Here is a 17589-nt window from a genome sequence, read left to right as displayed (position 1 = left end):
ATTAATTCCCCATCCTTCTTTTACCAAAGTGCTAAGCTCTAGTTAAATGATTGGATATTTCTCTGGTATAGCATTAGTAATTGTTCCTTTATGCCTAGACTGGCGTGACTCCTCCACCCTTTATGAGTGTTTTTCTCAGTGGACTTTTTAACATTAGTTCTAAAAAATGGATGTGTCACACATCCCTCAGTTTGCTAAGTTGAAATGTATTCCTATCTCTGTGGACACTGTTACAGACATTATATATGCCACCTGTTGCACAGAGAGCAACCCATGTTTGTGAACACTTTCTCTGCCTTTGCTGCTGAGGTATTCCTTATTAGACTATGACCCTAAATATATTTCTAAATTATGGCTTATTTCTTCTAAACATGTATTTAGCATGCCTTACTACTTTGCTAGATGAGTAATTGTGGAATGCCATATGTACCCTTAAAGGGATATTTCTCAGTCATGAAAAGAATACAGATATATACATTGTTTATTTAAGAAAGGAGACATTAACAAAACCATAGGATAAGAGGGTCACAGTTCCACACAATTGCCACCACCTAATCTCCATAGCCCATCCCCTCCCCTGATAGCTTTCCCACTCTCTATCCTTCTGGGAGTATGGACCTGGAGTCGTTGTGGGTTGCACAAGGTGGAAGGTCTGGCTTCTGTAATTGCTTCTCCACTGAACATGGGCGTTGACTGGTCAATCCATACTCCCAGTCTGCCTCTCTCTTTCCCTAGTAGAGTGGGTCTCAGTGGAAGCAGAGCTTCAGGACACATTGGTGGTGTCTTCAGTCCAGGGAAGCCTGGCCGGCATCCTGATGGCATCTGGAACCTGGTGGCTGAAAAGAGAGTTAACATACAAAGCCAAACAAATTGTTGAACAATCATGGACCTAAAGGTTGGAATAGTGCAGATGAAGTGTTGGGGGGTATTTCCTCCATGCTCATGTGTACTTTTGCTTTCAGGTATATATTTTTCCCTAGATTATGGGATTTGCTCTATCTCAGGGGACCTGGACTATATCTAGGTTTGAGGACTTTATTGGGGAGTGGATCACCTGGAATGGAATTAAAGAATACCTTGAAAGGAAAGGGCTCACCTGAGTGATGAAGCTGAAGAGTTGTCATTCCACACCTGAAGTCTCTGGTCACTGTCTGAAGTGAAGCATGTTGGGGTGGCACACATTGCGTTGATTAGGGTGCGATCTGAAAATGCAATATTATTTGATATGAATTGAGAGCAGCATGCAGGAAAGTGGGCCCTAACACAGAATTAGCAAGATCGAAGACAAATTAGAGACAACTAAAAAAGAAGTAAGAGATCTCAAAAAGAGATTAAGAGATGCTGAAAACAACAACAGAGACCTATGGGATGACGTCAGAAGAAACAATATACGCATTACTGGCATACCACAGGAAGAAAGAGGAGAGGAAGAAAGCATTCTCCAGGCCATAAAAGCTGAAAACTTCTCTAGTCTAGACAACATCAAAGACATAAAGAAAAAGAAGCCCAGAGAGTCCCAAACAGAATTAACCCAGACCTAAAGACACCAAGACATACCATACTTAGAATGGAAAGGCATAAGGATAAAGAAAGGATCCTGAAGGCTGAAAGAGAAAAACAAAGAGTCACCTACAAAGGAAAACCCATAATATTAGCAGCAGACTTCTCCATACAAACATTACAGGCCAGAAGAGAATGTTTATCGAATGCTCAGTGAGAAAGACTTTCAACCAGACTTTCATTTAGACTAGATGGAGGCATCAAAACCTTCTCAGACAAGCAACAGTTGAAGGAATCAACAATCACCAAGCCTGCCCTGAAAGAAGTTCTGAAAGGTCTCCTATAAACAATCAGACGAACATAAATAGGACATATATCAGAACACTTTAAAACTCTACAAGAATAGCATTAAAATATCTTCAATCTTTGATATCAATAAATGTCAATGGCCTGAATTCACCTATTAAAAGACACAGAGTAGGAAGATGGATCAGAAAATACAACCCAACAATATGCTGTCTACAGGAAACCCACCTAATTCAACAAGACAAACACAGACTGAAAGGATGGAAAACTATCATACAAGCCAATGGCCCACAAAAAAGGGCAGGAACAGCTATTCTATCTGACACGATAGACTTTAAAATAGATAAGATTTAAAAAGATAGGAATGGACACTACTTAATGCTCAGAGGATCAGTCAATCAAGAGGACTCAACAATTACTAACATCTAATGAGAAGCTAACCCAATGAGAAGCTATCTAAATACTGAAAGAGCTACAGCAGTATATTAACAGCAACACAGTCATAGTAGGGGACTTCAACACCCCACTCTCTCAACTTGACAGATCATCCAGGCAGAAAATCAATAAAGACATAAGGGAGCTAAATAAGAGACAGATAAATTATAACTATTTTCTTGGGATGAATGACTTCAGAGTCATTCATCCCAAGAAACTGGAATACACATTTTACTCAAATCCACATGGGTCATTCTCAAGGACAGACCATATGTTAGGCCACAAAGACAGCATCAGAAAATTCAAGCGCATTGAAATCATCCCAAGCATCTTCTCAGACCACAGTGGACTTAAACTAACACTTAATAATTAACAAAAGACTAGTAATAGTTCTAAAATGTGGAAGCTCAACAGTACACTTCTTAACAACTTCTGGGTCAAAGAGGAAATAAAGGAAAAAATCAAAATGTTTTGAGACTTCAGAGAAAATGAAGACACAAGCTATCAAAATATTTGGGGCACAGCTAAGGCAGTACTAAGAGGGAAGTTCATAGCTATACAAGCACACATTAGGAAACAAGAAAAAGCACAAATAAACAGCCTGATTGCAATCTTAATGACCTAGAAGAAGAAGAACAAAGGAACCCTAAAACGAGCAGAAGGACAGAAATCACTAAAGTTATGGCGGAAATAAATAACATTGAGAATAAGAAAACCATACAAATGATCAACAAATGTAAATGTTGGTTCTTCGAAAGAGTGAACAAAATCAACAAACCTTTAGCCAGACTCACAAAACAAAAAAGGGAGAAGACCCAAATAAATCGGATACTAAATGAAAAAAGGAGTTATCACAACAGACACTGCAGAAATTCAACATATCATACGAGGCTTCTTTGAACAACTATATGCCACCAAGCTAGAGAACCTGGAAGAAATGGACAAATTCCTAGATACCTACCAACATCCAAAACTAAGGAAAGAGGAAGTAGATTACACGAACAGGCCCATCACAGCTAATGAAATTGAAACAGTTATCAAAAATCTTCCCAAAAATAAAACTCCTGGACCAGATGGTTTTATAAATGAATTCTACAAAACCTTCAAAGAAGAACTAATACCTCTACTTTTAAAAGTCTTCCAAAAGATTGAAAACACTGGAATACTCCCTGCCAGCTTCTATGAAGCCAACATCACTCTGATAACAAAAGCAGACAGGGACACAACCAAGAAAGAAAACTACAGACCAATATCTCTGATGAACATAGATGCTAAATACTGAACAAAATTCTAGCCAACCGGGTACAGTAGTATATTAAAAAGATTGTTCATCATGACAAAGTGGGGTTTATCCCAGGCATGCAAGGCTGGTTAATATACATAAATCAATCAATGTGATCCACCACATCAACAAAAGCAAGACCAAAAACCACATGGTCATATCAATAGATGCAGAGAAAGCATCTGACAAAATCCAACATCCCTTTATGATCAAAACACTACAAAAAATGAGAATAGATGGAAAATTCCTGAAAATAGTGGAGTCTATATATAGAAAACCTACAGCCAACATCATACTTAATGGTGAAAACTGGAAGCATTTCTACTCAGATCAGGTACTAGACAGGGATGACCACTATCACCATTACTACTCAACATAGTGTTGGAAGTTCTTGCCATAGCAATTAGGCAAGAGTAAGGAATTCAAGGGATACAGATTGGAAGAGAAGTCAAACTCTCCTTATTTACAGATGACATGATAGTATACATGGAGAAATCTAAGGAATCCAGCAAGAAGCTTTTAGAAATCATCAAGCAATATAGTAAGGTGTCAGGCTATAAAATTAACATTAAAAAATCAGTGGTATTCCTCTCTGCAAACACTAAGTTAGAAGAAATTGAAATCCATAAATCAATTCCTTTTACTATAGCAACAAAAACAATAAAATATCTAGGAGTAAATCTAACCAAAGAAGTGAATGACTTATATACTGAAAATTATGAGTCACTACTCAAAGAAATTGAAAAAGACACAAAGAAGTGGAAAGATATTCCATGGTCATGGGTTGGAAGAATTAACATCATCAAAATAAATATACTACCCAGAGCCATCTACAAATTTAATGCTATACCCACCAAGATCCCAAGCACATTTTTTAGGAGAATAGAAAAAAATGCTACAAATGTTTATCTGGAACCAGAAAAGACCTAGAATTGCCAAAACAATCTTGAGAAAAAAGAACAGAACTGGAGGCATCACACTCCCAGATTTCAAACTGTATTATAGAGCCATTGTCATCAAAACTGCTTGGTACTGGAACATGAATAGACACACTGACCAGTGGAATAGAATTGAGAGCCCAGAAGTGAGCCCCCACACCTATGGACATCTAATCTTTGACAAAGGTGCACAGACTATTAAATGGGGAAAGCAGAGTCTTTTCAACAAATGGTGTTAGAAAGAATGGGTTGAAACATGCAGAAGAATGAAACTGAATCATTGTATTTCACCAAATACAAAAGTAAATTCCAAGTGGATCAAGGACTTGGATGTTAGACCACAAACTATTGGATACTTAGTGGAAAATATTGGCAGAACTCTTTTCCACATAAATTTTAAAGACATCTTCAATGAAACGAATCCAATCACAAAGAAGACTAAGGAAAGTATAAACCGACAGGACTACATCAAATTAAAAAGCTTCTGTACAGCAAAAGAAACCACTACCCAAACCAAGAGACCCCTCACAGAATGTGAGATCTTTACATGCCATACATCAGATAAGAGTTTAATAACCAACATATATAAAGAGCTTGCCAAACTCAACAACAAGACAACAAATAACCCCATCCAAAAATAGGGGGAGGACCTGGACAGAATATTCACCACAGAAGAGATCCAAAAGGCGGAGAAACACATGAAAAAATGCTCCAAGTCTCTGATTGTCAGAGAAATGCAAATAAAGACAACAATGAGATATCACTTCACTCCTGTGAGAATGTCATACATCAGAAAAGGTAACAGCATCAAATGCTGGAGAGGGTGTGGGGTCAAAGGAACTGTCCTGCACTGCTGGTGGGAATGTCAATTGGTCCAACGTCTGTGGAGAACAGTCTGGAGAACTCTTAGAAGGCTAGAAATGGACTTACCTTATGACCCTGCAATTCCTCTCCTGGGAATAGATACTAAGGAACCCAACACATCCATACAAAAAGATCTGTGTACACATATGTTCTTGGCAGCACAATTTGTAATAGCCAAACCCTGGAAGCAACTCAGGTGTCCAACAGATGAGTGAGCAAGTTGTGGTATATATACACAATGGAATACTACTCAGCTGTAAAAAATGTTGACTTCACCATTTTCAGCTGATCTTGGATGGACCTTGAAAAATTCATGTTAAGTGAAATAAGTTAGAAACAGAAGGATGAATATGGGATGATCTCACTCTCAGGCAGAAGTTGAAAAACAAGATCAGAAAAGAAAACAAAAGTAGAACGTGAAATGGAATTGGCATATCACACCAAAGTAAAAGACTCTGTGGTGGGTGGGTGGGGAGAATACAGGTCCATGAAGGATGATAGAGGACCTAGTGGGGGTTGTATTGTTATATGGGAAACTGGGGACTGTTATGCATGTACAAACTATTGTATTTACTGTTGAATGTAAAACATTAATTCCCCAATAAAGAAATTAAAAAGAAAAAAAAGGAAAGTGGGCCCCACCCTAGGCTCCAGGACTGGGGGAAATATAGGCTCTATAGTGGATATGTGAGGTTCCTGCTGTCTTAGTGTTCAAGAAGACAATGGATAGTATTTTAGATTTTGTACTGCATAGTTCTAATCAGATAGCTGCTAAGTATTACTTTTCTCCACAGACACATTCCTTCTCCAGTAGATGTCTTCTGATTTGTCTAGTCTTTGTGATTGAAGTCAATAAAATTACTAACTTAAGGCATAGGGTATGTTTGTTCTAGTTTATCATTCACAGGTCCTGTTTGGACCCATGCTGAGCATTTTAACCCGTCTCGTCTGTGAACTCCTCATAAGAACATGAGCTGAAGCAAGGAATTGCAGCAGTCCAACACTCTGGATATTCCACGATTGCCACCCAGGAGATATTTGATCTTGAAGACACCTTTAAGTCTCTGTTCTGAGCTTCCCTGAGTGTTGTTGAGGTGGTCTGGTGTCGGGCTGCACCGCGGAGAAGAGAGCGGACGTCCAGAGCAAAGGGGTACACAGATCTTTATTATAGGATGGGGGGGAGGTTTGGTTCAGACCACGTGGAGCCAGCCAGCAATGGCCGACCACGGGGGGAGAGCAGGGAGCGAGACCTCAGAGAGGGAGAGCCGAGAGCCCAGAGAGAACGAGGGGAGGGGTGAGGGGGCTTTTTATTGGGCGACAACCAGGGGTGACGTGTAGGGCCAGGATTGGTTGAAAGGGGGCACTCTAGGATTTAGCGAGGCATAGGAAAACCTGGGGGCGGAGCCAGGATTGGTTGAAAGGGGGCACTCTAGGATTTAGCGGGGCATAGAAAAACCTGGGGGCGGAGACTGCATCAGAATAAGTCCTCAGCAACATCTCCTCCTATCCCTTTATATCTAAATGGACACAGTAAAGAAAAATGGAGCATGCTTAAATGTTTTAGAGGAATGCCATGCTCAGGTGGGAAGATGTAGGACTTTCTGTGGAGGAGGAAAGGCTTAAATGGCTGCCAACCTTGTGAGATTTAAATGTCCTCCTGTGCTCAACCCCTCTTCAGAGAGAGAGACTTACCTGGAGAGACTCATCTCATAGGTTTAAGCGCAGCCTGCTCAACCATCTCTTCACAGTATCTCTACATCTTTTCTATCTTTCTATCTAGTAATTGCATAAGATGTACAAAGTCTATAAAAGACTATCATGGGGCAGAAACCTTTTGGACATAAGCCTAAATGACATAACAAAATAGGAAGGGACACGAAGGGGAGAAGTAAAAGTCAGTGGGGTGTGAAGGGAAGGATTGGTGTGTAAAGGAACATTCCCTGCTTGAGTGGGGAAAAGGGCAAGGGTACATAATGAGGGGGCGGCAGGAGGCATGACCCACCAAACAGAGGGGCTATTTGGAATTGTATAGTCCTCAAGGCAACAGTCTGTAAAGTCTATGAATTACTCAGGATTAGTCTATGAAAAACCAGCAGCGTGAAGGGAAATAAGCTGCTTCAAAATTGTGTAAAATGTATATAGGGTATGTCAGAAAGTCCGATACCAGTCTCAGTCCGAAGTAGATGGCTAGGGGAGGAATTGGCAGGGGATGCAACGCTGCATGAGGGAGGTCAGCCGCTGGAATGTTGCTCTTTTGTAGATAGCTAGCTGGAACTGCCAACACGTAACAAGCAGGTCAGAAGCAGGAACGGTAACCAGGCATGAAGAAAGTTCTGTCCTTGGAATTCGTGTATCAGGTTCTTCAGATCACGTTGAGTGACATCTAGGGTTTCGGGGGGTGTGCCACGGTAGTCGTGCCATCTAGTGAGTGACGTCAGGGTGTGCAGGGGTTCAGATGGTTTTTCCGGGATTCCTGTGAAAGAAACACAAACAATCTGCTTCTCGTGGTTAATTTGAACTGGTAACAAGTTATAGGTTTGTTATAGTTGGTACCTCGATGATTATAATTGGTTTAGAATCTCTTTATGATTTATTAAAAGGTCATCTAATGTGACCTCCTGTAGCAGCCTCTACCGCAGGATCTTGAGACCAATTTTAGCTAAAATATGTATTTTAAACAGACTCAATTGCTTAGAGAGTTAACGCATATTCGTGACAATGATTTTAACGTTTACAGTGCCAGATTGATGCCAGATCCGTTGTGGATTAATTTCCACAAGATAGTTTACAGGGCACCTTTGGGGGCCCTTCAAAGGTGTCCTGTATATAAAATTTATATAGTTTAGTTTTGGGAATGAATAGTCACGTTGAACATTTAGACTTTTACCTAAATAGTAAGTTACCTTAACAATTAAAATTTAGCTTGTCTGGTAAAAGTGTAGCTGTAGGGTTACACTTCTGACTGTTAAGTTAGTGTTACCAAACTTGAGACATACCCATAAACATTTAGTTATAACAAACTGGAGGAAAAAGAACTTTTGTTATAAAAACACATTATTTAAAAACAATTTTAAATCTGTCATTAGTCACACAGTTTAAGACTAAACACTTACATATATACCAATACTATATATAAAATTCAAAAGAGGGAGAAAGAAAAAAAATTTTTTGGAATGTTTCTGGACGTCTCCAGAAACTTTGGCTGCGTCCAGCATTTTTATATAAGGCCAATAACCTTTTAGAGTACTCCAAGCAGATGGGTCATGCAAAAAAAAAGAAAAAAAAATTTTGTCATTTAACACACTCATTCACAAAAACAACTGGCCAGTTATAACATAAGACATACAGGGAAAGGGTAGGAGAGAGGTCTCTGTGAGCCAGATTTGCAGGTTCTGCCATGTCGTATTATGGGTCCTGGGATGTATCCTGCATCTGGTCCTCTTGTAGTATTTCTTGTTCTTCAGGAATAACAGCGCCATCCTGCGGGTATTGTCGGACATGGCGGGCAGGAACCCAGACAGGTTTAGAGAAATTTTGAGGGAAAATGCATGCGAAACCCCTTCCCATGGTCAATAATGGGTCAGGCCCTTTCCAAACTTTATCGAGTGGGTCTCTCCATTTCACCTTAATAGATGGGAGGGTAGATGGTGTTTGCCAGTGAAGAATAATAGGGGGTAAGGCTGAGTTATTGTAAATATTAAAGAGATTTAACGTAGTTAAGGCTTTTGCTAGCTGGATATTGGGGGGATATGTTCCTCCTTTATCTTTATTTAGTTGAGCCTTCAGTGTTTGATGGGCCCTTTCGACAATGCCTTGTCCCTGTGGATTGTAGGGAATGCCCGTGGTATGAGTAATATTCCAGAGGGAACAAAAATCTTTAAATTGTTTGCTTGAAAACATAGGTACATTGTCTATTTTCAAAAGTAATGGGACCCCCATAACGGCAAAACAAGAGAGCATATGGCTTACAAGCTTTTTAGCACTTTCTCCTGTCTGAGCTGTAGCCCACATAAATTTAGAAAAGGTATCAATTGAGACAAACACATATTTTTGTTTGCCAAAGTTTGGTATGTGGGTGACATCAATTTGCCAAATAGCATTAGCTTTTAAACCTCGGGGGTTAACCCCAAGGGTCTGGATAGCAGGTGTCTTTATGAGATTTGCACAAGAAGAGCATGTAGCAAGGATATGTTTTAACTGTGGTGCAGGAACATCAGGGAATCGAGCTTGAAGGCCTTTAAGATTAACATGGGTTAGAGAGTGAAAATTAGCAGGATCAGAGACAGAGACTGGGAAAGTTCCTGTGGAGGCAAGGCGGTCAACTGCGGCATTCCCTTCGGACAGGGAACCAGGAAGAGGGCTGTGGGAACGAAGGTGTTGAATATACAGTGGTTGGGTTCGAGAACAGAGCATAGAGGCGATTTGAATCAAGAGAGGGGAAAGTGGGTTGTCATCAATTTTCACATACGAACGAGCAAGCCATGGAAGTAAGTTAACAGTATACACACTGTCAGAAAAAAGGTTGAAGGATTCTGGTACAGCTTTTAGTGCAAGAAAAACAGCATAAAGTTCTTTGTACTGAGGGGAATTATCAGGAAGCTCAGTAAAGAGAGGTTTAGGAGATTGTTTGTCTGGGTAATATATAAGGGCAGCAGCTCCCCTTTTTCCGCCATCAGTAAAGATTGTAGGAGCAGAGGGAATGGGATCCCGAGAGAAAAGTTTAGGTGCTAGTAGAGGCAGAAGAGGTAAAGAAGCTATCAATTTATTAGAAGGAAAATGGTTATCTATTTGTCCTGGAAACCCCACGAAGCTTATGGCAAAGCGGGAATGATGGCGTATAAGCCACTCTGTATCTGTGAGAGAAAAGGGCAGAATGATTAAATCCGGTTCTTTCCCTAAGACCTGCACAGACCTATTTCTCCCTTGGCGAACCATGAATGCTAACGCATCTATCTCAGTGAGGAGTCTTGGAGCTCCTCCTACTGGCGTGTGAAGCCATTCGAGAACCCCATGGTCTTGCCACAGTGCCCCTACTACTGTGGGGGTGGAGTTGAAGATTAGAAGGTTTACTGGAGAGGAGGGGGAGAATCGAACAAGGTGCATGTCCTGGAGGGCCTGGTTAACCCTTTCCAGTGCCAAGGAGGCCTCGGGAGTTAACTTACGTTTTGAAGAGGGCTGTTTGTTTCCTTTCAACAGGTCAAACAGTGGTTGGAGGCAGCTTGTGGGCAGATAGAGATACTGCCTAAGCCAATTTAAATTTCCTAGAAAACTTTGTAAAGAAGCAAGAGTAAGGTTAGAAGGGAAGGTAACATTAGGTTTTAAGGGACGAATTTGCGTTAGAGAAATCTCTGAACCTAGGAAGGATATTGGAGGGATTAGCTGTATCTTCTCAGGGGCTACATTAAGGCCGCTTTTCTTTAATGCAGGAATGAGAAAATCACGTAAGGCATAGAGATCTGTATCTGATTTTCCCCATATTAAAATATCATCTGTATAATGAAAAATATTAAGGCCCTTATGAATATATGGGACAAGGGCAGATTTAACAGCCTCCTGACAAATTGTAGGACTATTGGCCATACCCTGGGGCAGCACCACCCATTCAAATCTGTCAGCGGGGCTGGCATTATTAATAGACGGAACAGAGAAGGCAAAACGTTTACAATCTCGCGGATGCAAGGGGATAGAGAAAAAACAATCTTGTATATCAATAGCTATGATTGGAATTCCCGTGGGAATTGCAGAAGCAAGAGGCAAACCCCTTTGAGGGGAGCCCCAGACCTGCATGGTTTTATTTACTGCACGGAGATCTTGAAGGAGGCGCCATTTTCCCGAGCGCTTTTTAATCACAAAGACAGGAGTATTCCATGGGCTTCGAGAATGACGAATGTGTCCCAAGGACAACTGCTCTCGGACGAGCTCTTTTAAAATTTTTAGCTTATCCCTAGGTAAAGGCCACTGTTCCACCCAGACAGGCTCATTAGAAAGCCAGCTTAAGCGGGGTGTTTGGCTACGAACAGTGGCATTTAGTATTGGGGGTGCTGAATAAACCTGGTATCGCGGGAATGAGTTTTACGCTCTGCAGAGGCGTCTGTGGATATCCTAACATTAAGACATTCCAGAAGATCCCTGCCCAGTAAGTTGGTGCTAATATTAGCTACCAAAGGGCGGAAGTGTCCGGTAGAACCTTCTGGGTCTTCCCACATAAGCGAGTCTCGTGTGCAAAATGCTCTTGTCATCCCTCCTATTCCATGTAAACTGGGTCCAGGGATGAGTTCCCAATCTTGGGGAACCTCTTCTTGCCTTAAAATCGTCTTTGCTGCCCCCGTGTCAATCAAAAATTTAAAAGGAATATTGCCAATCTTTACTGTCATAGAAGGGTGACCTTGTTCTAAAACAGGAGTGGTCCACAAAATCTCAGGCCCCGAATTTGTACTATTCAGGGGCGAACCATCTTTATGAAATTGGGACCAACAATCTCTCTTCCAATGAAACCCCTTACGACATTTTGGACAAACAGTACGTGGTCTCTGGCTCCCTGACTGAAAGCGGGGTTGCTCTGGCTGGAGGCGTGGTTTCCCTGACTGGAGGCGTGGTCGCAACTTATCAGGACATTGGTTACGCCAATGTCCTTGGCGACCGCACTGAAAGCAGGCCCCGTTTTGCTTACGTGGGGCAACTGCATAGACCTGCGTCGTAGCGGGTGTCCCATAATTGCCTGATGTAAGTTCCTGTGTCGCTAGGATCCAATTATCTGGGTGTAGGTGTTTAAGATTAAGGCATACTTGACGGAATTGTGGTGTCATGCCTTCCCAGACAATAGAGCGCAGGAGTAGTGTGCGGACATCAGGATTATAAACCTTTCTCTCTAAGCTTCTCTTCACCCTTGAGATGAAGCTCGCCAATGATTCATCAGAGCCTTGGTGAAAAGAGTTAATGGGAGCTGATGGATCTACATCAGGTGTGGTCACCCTTTCCCATGCTTGTGTTGCACAGATGCATACCTGTTCAAAATAACCAGTTGGAAACCTGGCTTCTGCCTGCTGAGCTCCAGATTCATAAGCTCCTGCTCCAAACAAAGCATCAGAATTCCATTCTATCTGTTTGTTACTATTTTCCTGCGATTGCCTAGAGCACTCATCGCGGAAACATGCCTGCCACTGAAGATAGAGAGGGTCTGGGAGTGCAGCACGAGCCAGTTCTTTCCAGTCTTGTGGTGTATTTAAATGCTGGTAAAAGCTTCTCAAAACGGACTTGGTCCATGGAGAGTGCATACCGTCCTCCCTGACTGCTTGCCTGAGCGTTCCAAGTTCTTTCGAGGAATATGGCTGCCACGGCTGAGGGTTTTGTTTAGAAGGGGCCAAGTTTACCGGGAATGTGTGGATTTGGTCCGGTGGCGCGGGAGAGGGAGCTACAGAAGTGGAAAGTTCAGTAGAAACTGCTGTAGTGGCTGCAGGGGAGACTAAACGCATATCTACGGGGACGGAGCTCCCGGGGTGGACTGCACATGGTTTAAAATCCTTAAATGCTGAAAAATATCCTTTAGCTCTCGTATCTCAGCCACTAGATCTCTTAATGGTGATGTATCAGCAGGGGGCGGGGTCAGGGACGAGGAAGCCTCAGGCGGAGCTGAAACTGCGGCAGCAGGGGCCGGGGGCGGGGTCAGGAAAATGGAAGCTGCAGGCGGAGCTGAAACTGGGACAGCAGGGGCAGGGGCGGGGTTCAGGAACGCAGAAGCTGCAGGCAGAGTTGAAACCACGGAGGCAGGGGCCGTGGGCGAAGCTGAAACCGGGACGGAAGGGGCGGGGTTCAGGAACGCAGGCGCCTCAGGCGGAGCTGAAACGGAAGCTGAAACCGGGACGGAAGGGGCAGGGTTCAGGAACGCAGGCGGAGCTGAAACCGGGACGGAAGGGGCGGGGTTCAGGAACGCAGGCGCCTCAGGCGGAGCTGAAACGGAAGCTGAAACCGGGACGGAAGGGGCAGGGTTCAGGAACGCAGGCAGAGCTGAAACCTGAACGGAGGAAGGGGGTGGGGTCAGAGGAGGAGCATCCGAACACGTGTGCGTGTCTGTGGGAACGGAATTCTTGGGTTTAGCCGCTGATCGCTTAGGATGTCTAAGTCTTAAGCACATGTGATTTAACTCTCGTACCTCAGCCTCAAGGTCACTTATCCTTATGGCATACCACGTTTTACATATCTTGAAAGTGGCGACCACAGTTAAAAAAATCCAAGGGGTAGCGAAAATTAAACCTTTTATGACAGCGGGAATCTGTCCCAGGTCAAGAAATAATGACTGGGACACCTCCTCATAAAATGAGAAATTTCCCATAGTGGAGGGAAACGCGGGGCCACAGAAGTGGGCGGATGCCACTTACCTGTGTCTGGGCGGTTTCGGAGACCTCAGGCCGGGCGTGGTGTGGGTATGGAACACGATGGGCGCCAGATGTTGTTGAGGTGGTCTGGTGTCGGGCTGCACCGCGGAGAAGAGAGCGGACATCCAGAGCAAAGGGGTACACAGATCTTTATTATAGGATGGGGGGGAGGTTTGGTTCAGACCACGTGGAGCCAGCCAGCAATGGCCGACCACGGGGGGAGAGCAGGGAGCAAGACCTCAGAGAGGGAGAGCCGAGAGCCCAGAGAGAGCGAGGGGAGGGGTGAGGGGGCTTTTTATTGGGCGACAACCAGGGGTGACGTGTAGGGCCAGGATTGGTTGAAAGGGGGCACTCTAGGATTTAGCGAGGCATAGGAAAACCTGGGGGCGGAGCCAGGATTGGTTGAAAGGGGGCACTCTAGGATTTAGCGGGGCATAGAAAAACCTGGGGGCGGAGACTGCATCAGAATAAGTCCTCAGCAACACCTGAGTGATGGACCATCTCTGGGTTAGATAAAGATACTAGACCACAAGTCTTCAGGCTAACAGGGCCTTATCTGATACCCAGTTATTGCACCCACACTCTGGGGGGTGAAGGCAGAGCTTGCAGGGGTAATCCTAGAATCACTGAAGATTTGCTTATTTCTCCTATGCTCATACTGACTGAACATCTTGTCCAGGTCTATAATCAGAAGTGGGGAATTGTTGTGACCCCAAAGGGAGTTTGGGACTATTAGCATACAAATGATGTCAGTCTGAGGAGGTGCAACAGAGAAGGAATGTATAAAAAGCACAGACTTGAAGCAGGTCACTCTTTGGCTGCTGCTTTTTCTCCTGGACAGAAGCATCTCAGTGGAGGTGCTCCAGTTATCTGCCATGGCTACTTCTCCTGGGAACTGAACATGTGTGATTCTGCTAGCCAGTAAACTTTTAGACCCCTTTATAGCCATGAGCAACCTGTGCCTCAGTCAATAATTTTTTATCTAATGGGACGAAACTTTTGATAACTATACTCAAACTTTATGAACCTAGCATACTCTTAACCCCTGATAATAATTGCTTATTTTGTGTATCTAAATATATGTTCTATGCTTTTGTAATGCCTTAATAAACCTTGTGTTGTTTAAACCCATTCCTAGCTCCCTGCTGTGAATCTTTTGACAGGCTGCATCTCCCCCAGCATCCCTTTTTAAGTTAAGTTTCAATGAGTTCCATATCCCATCCCCTCCATTCAAAGCTTCCCTATTCTCTCTCTGTATTTTAAAGACTTTATTTATTTGTTTGTTTGTTTGTTTGTTTTTCAATCCAGGGTTATCACTGGGGCTTGGTGACTACACTATGAATCCACTGATCCTGGAGGCTATTTTTTCCCTTTTGTTGCCCTTATTGTTTATCATTGCTGTTGTTATTAATGAATAGGACAGAAAGAAATGGAGAGAGGAGGGGGAGACAGAGGGGGGAGAGAAAGATAGATACCTGCAGACCTGCTTTATCGCATGTGAAGTGAACCCCCTGCTGATAGAGAGCCTGGGTCTTGAATTGACATCCTTACCCCCATCCTTGCACTTTGTGACACGTGCACTTAACCCACTGTGCTACCACCTGGCCCCCAAGATTTTATTTATTAATGAGAAAGATAAGAGGAAAGAGAAAGAGCCAGATATCACTCTGGTACATGTGCTGCTGGGGATCAAACTCAGGACCTCATGCTTAAAAATCTAATGCTTTATCCACTGTGTCACCTCCCAAACCACAAAACTTCCCTATTCTCTATCCCTCTGGGAGTATGAACCAAAATTCTTTATGGGGTGCAGAAAGTGGAAAGTCTGGCTTCTGTAATTGCTTTTCCACTGGACATGGACATTGGCATGTTGAGTCATATCCCCAGCCCCAGCAACTGCACTTATTGTTGCCTTTACACCATTAACTCCTGCCCAATAACTTTTTTTAAAAAAAAAGATTACCCCAGTAGACACTTTTTTTTAAATTTTTTATTTAAGAAAGGATTAATGAACAAAAACATAAGGTAGGAGGGGTACAACTCCACACAATTCCCACCACCCAATCTCCATAACCCACCCCCTCCCATGATAGCTTTCCCATTCTCTAGCCCACTGGGAGCATGGACCCAGGGTCATTGAGGGTTGCAGAAGGTAGAAGGTCTGGCTTCTGTAATTGCTTCCCCGCTGAACATGGGCGTTGACTGGTTGGTCCATACTCCCAGTCTGCCTCTCTCTTTCCCTAGAAAGGTGTGTCTCTGGGGAAGCAGAGCTCCAGGACACATTGGTGAGGTCTTCAATCCAGGGCAGCCTGGCCAGCATCCTGGTGGCATCTGGAACCTGGTGATTGAAAAGAGAGTTAACATACGAAGCCAAACAATTTGTTGAGCAATCATGGATCCCAAGCTTGGAATAGTGGAGAGGAAGTGTTAGGGAGGTACTCACTGCAAACTCTAATGTATATATTTTGCAGTAGTTTATGGATACGTGTGAACATAAGCTCTCTCTCACAGAAACTGGTGTATATCTAGGTTATGGGACTTTGTTAGAAAGTGAACTACCTGAGATGAAATTAGAGTGTACCTTAAAAGGAAAGGTCTCACCCGAGTAATGAAGCTGAAGGGTTGTCATTCCACATGTGAAGTCTCTGGACACAGTCTGAGGTGAAGCATGTTGAGGTGGCAATCGTTGCGTTGGTTAGGTTGTGATCAGCGGATGCAATATTATTTGGTTTGGATTGGGAGACGCATATGGGAAAGTGGGCCCTGTCCAAGGGTTCCAGGACTGGGGGAAGTAGGGACTCTATAGTGGAGATGTGAGGTTCCTGCTGTCTTAGGGTTCAAAAAGACAATCGATAGTTAATGTTATCATCACATTATTTGGTAATTGGGTTAACTTTGAAAAGTCCTTTTGTTATGGTTTGCTGTACAGTATCCAGTATCTTGTATATAGCTGTGCTATTGGATGCTTCTAATCTACTTAGTCTAGGCTTTTGAGAGAGTCCGCATATCAAATACATAGCCTATATATTAAAAAGATTCAGTTTGTCTTTTGAGAAACTTTGAGACATACAACTGATTTTCCCCCTCTCATATTAATTAACTACTGATTTTTATGTCTACATTTTGCTAGGAGTGTACATAAACACCATTCCCACCACCAAAAGACTGTGACCCATTCCTCCCACCCACTCCCACCCCCCACTGGCCCAGGAAGCTGCATGTCTACCCCTCACCACTGGGTTTTTATTTTGGTGCCCTACTTACAATTTGATCAGGTCCTGCTTTTAGTTTCCCTTTCAGATCTTCTTAGTCAGCTTCTCTTGATGAGTGGGATCATCCCATACTCATCTTTATCTTTCTGACTTAGTTCACTTAACATAATTCCTTGTAGCTCTGTCCAAGATGGGTCAGAGAAGGTGGGTTCATTGTTCTGGATAGCTGCATAGTATTCCATTATGTATATATACCACAGCTTTCTCAGCCACTCATCTGTTGTTGGGCACCTGGATGAAAATTGGTACAGCCTCTGTGGAGAGCAGTGTGGAAAACTCTCAGAAGGCTAGACATGGACCTTCCACATGATCCAGTAATTCCTCTCCTGGGGTTATACCCCAAGAACTCCATAACACCCAACCAAAAAGAGGTGTGTACTCCTATGTTCATAGCAGCACAATTCATAATAGCTGAAACCTGGAAGCAACCCAGTAGACACTTTGATTGCAAATGTGTGGACCTAAGATTGTGCTGGAGGGAATGGTGGGGATAAAGGAAAGATAAACTATTCCAACTAACACTGGAGTAGGATTTCAGTTTTCTTCTGACTGCCTGACAGCCAGGAGTAGAGGCACTGAGTTTTGTCATGAACAAGATGAGGAAACAGTCTACGAGAAGA

At 43.1% G+C, this 17589-nt stretch overlaps 1 long non-coding RNA gene across 1 annotated transcript in view; it reads right to left on the bottom strand.

Moving 5' to 3' along the window:
* Positions 1 to 738: 738 nt before the first annotated feature.
* Positions 739 to 17589, bottom strand: part of LOC132537687 (uncharacterized) — a 35202-nt gene continuing 18351 nt past the window's right edge. The window contains exons 2-3 of the long non-coding RNA XR_009549148.1: positions 1097 to 1202; positions 739 to 836 (exon numbers count right to left, since the gene is read on the bottom strand). This is a non-coding gene — a long non-coding RNA (uncharacterized LOC132537687). The remainder of the gene's footprint in view (positions 837 to 1096; positions 1203 to 17589) is intronic.

Source organism: Erinaceus europaeus, chromosome 3 (assembly GCF_950295315.1).
Source record: "Erinaceus europaeus chromosome 3, mEriEur2.1, whole genome shotgun sequence".
Classification (NCBI taxonomy): domain Eukaryota; kingdom Metazoa; phylum Chordata; class Mammalia; order Eulipotyphla; family Erinaceidae; genus Erinaceus; species Erinaceus europaeus.
Note: the sequence above shows the minus strand (reverse complement) of the source record. Positions and strands in the feature narration are given on the sequence as shown.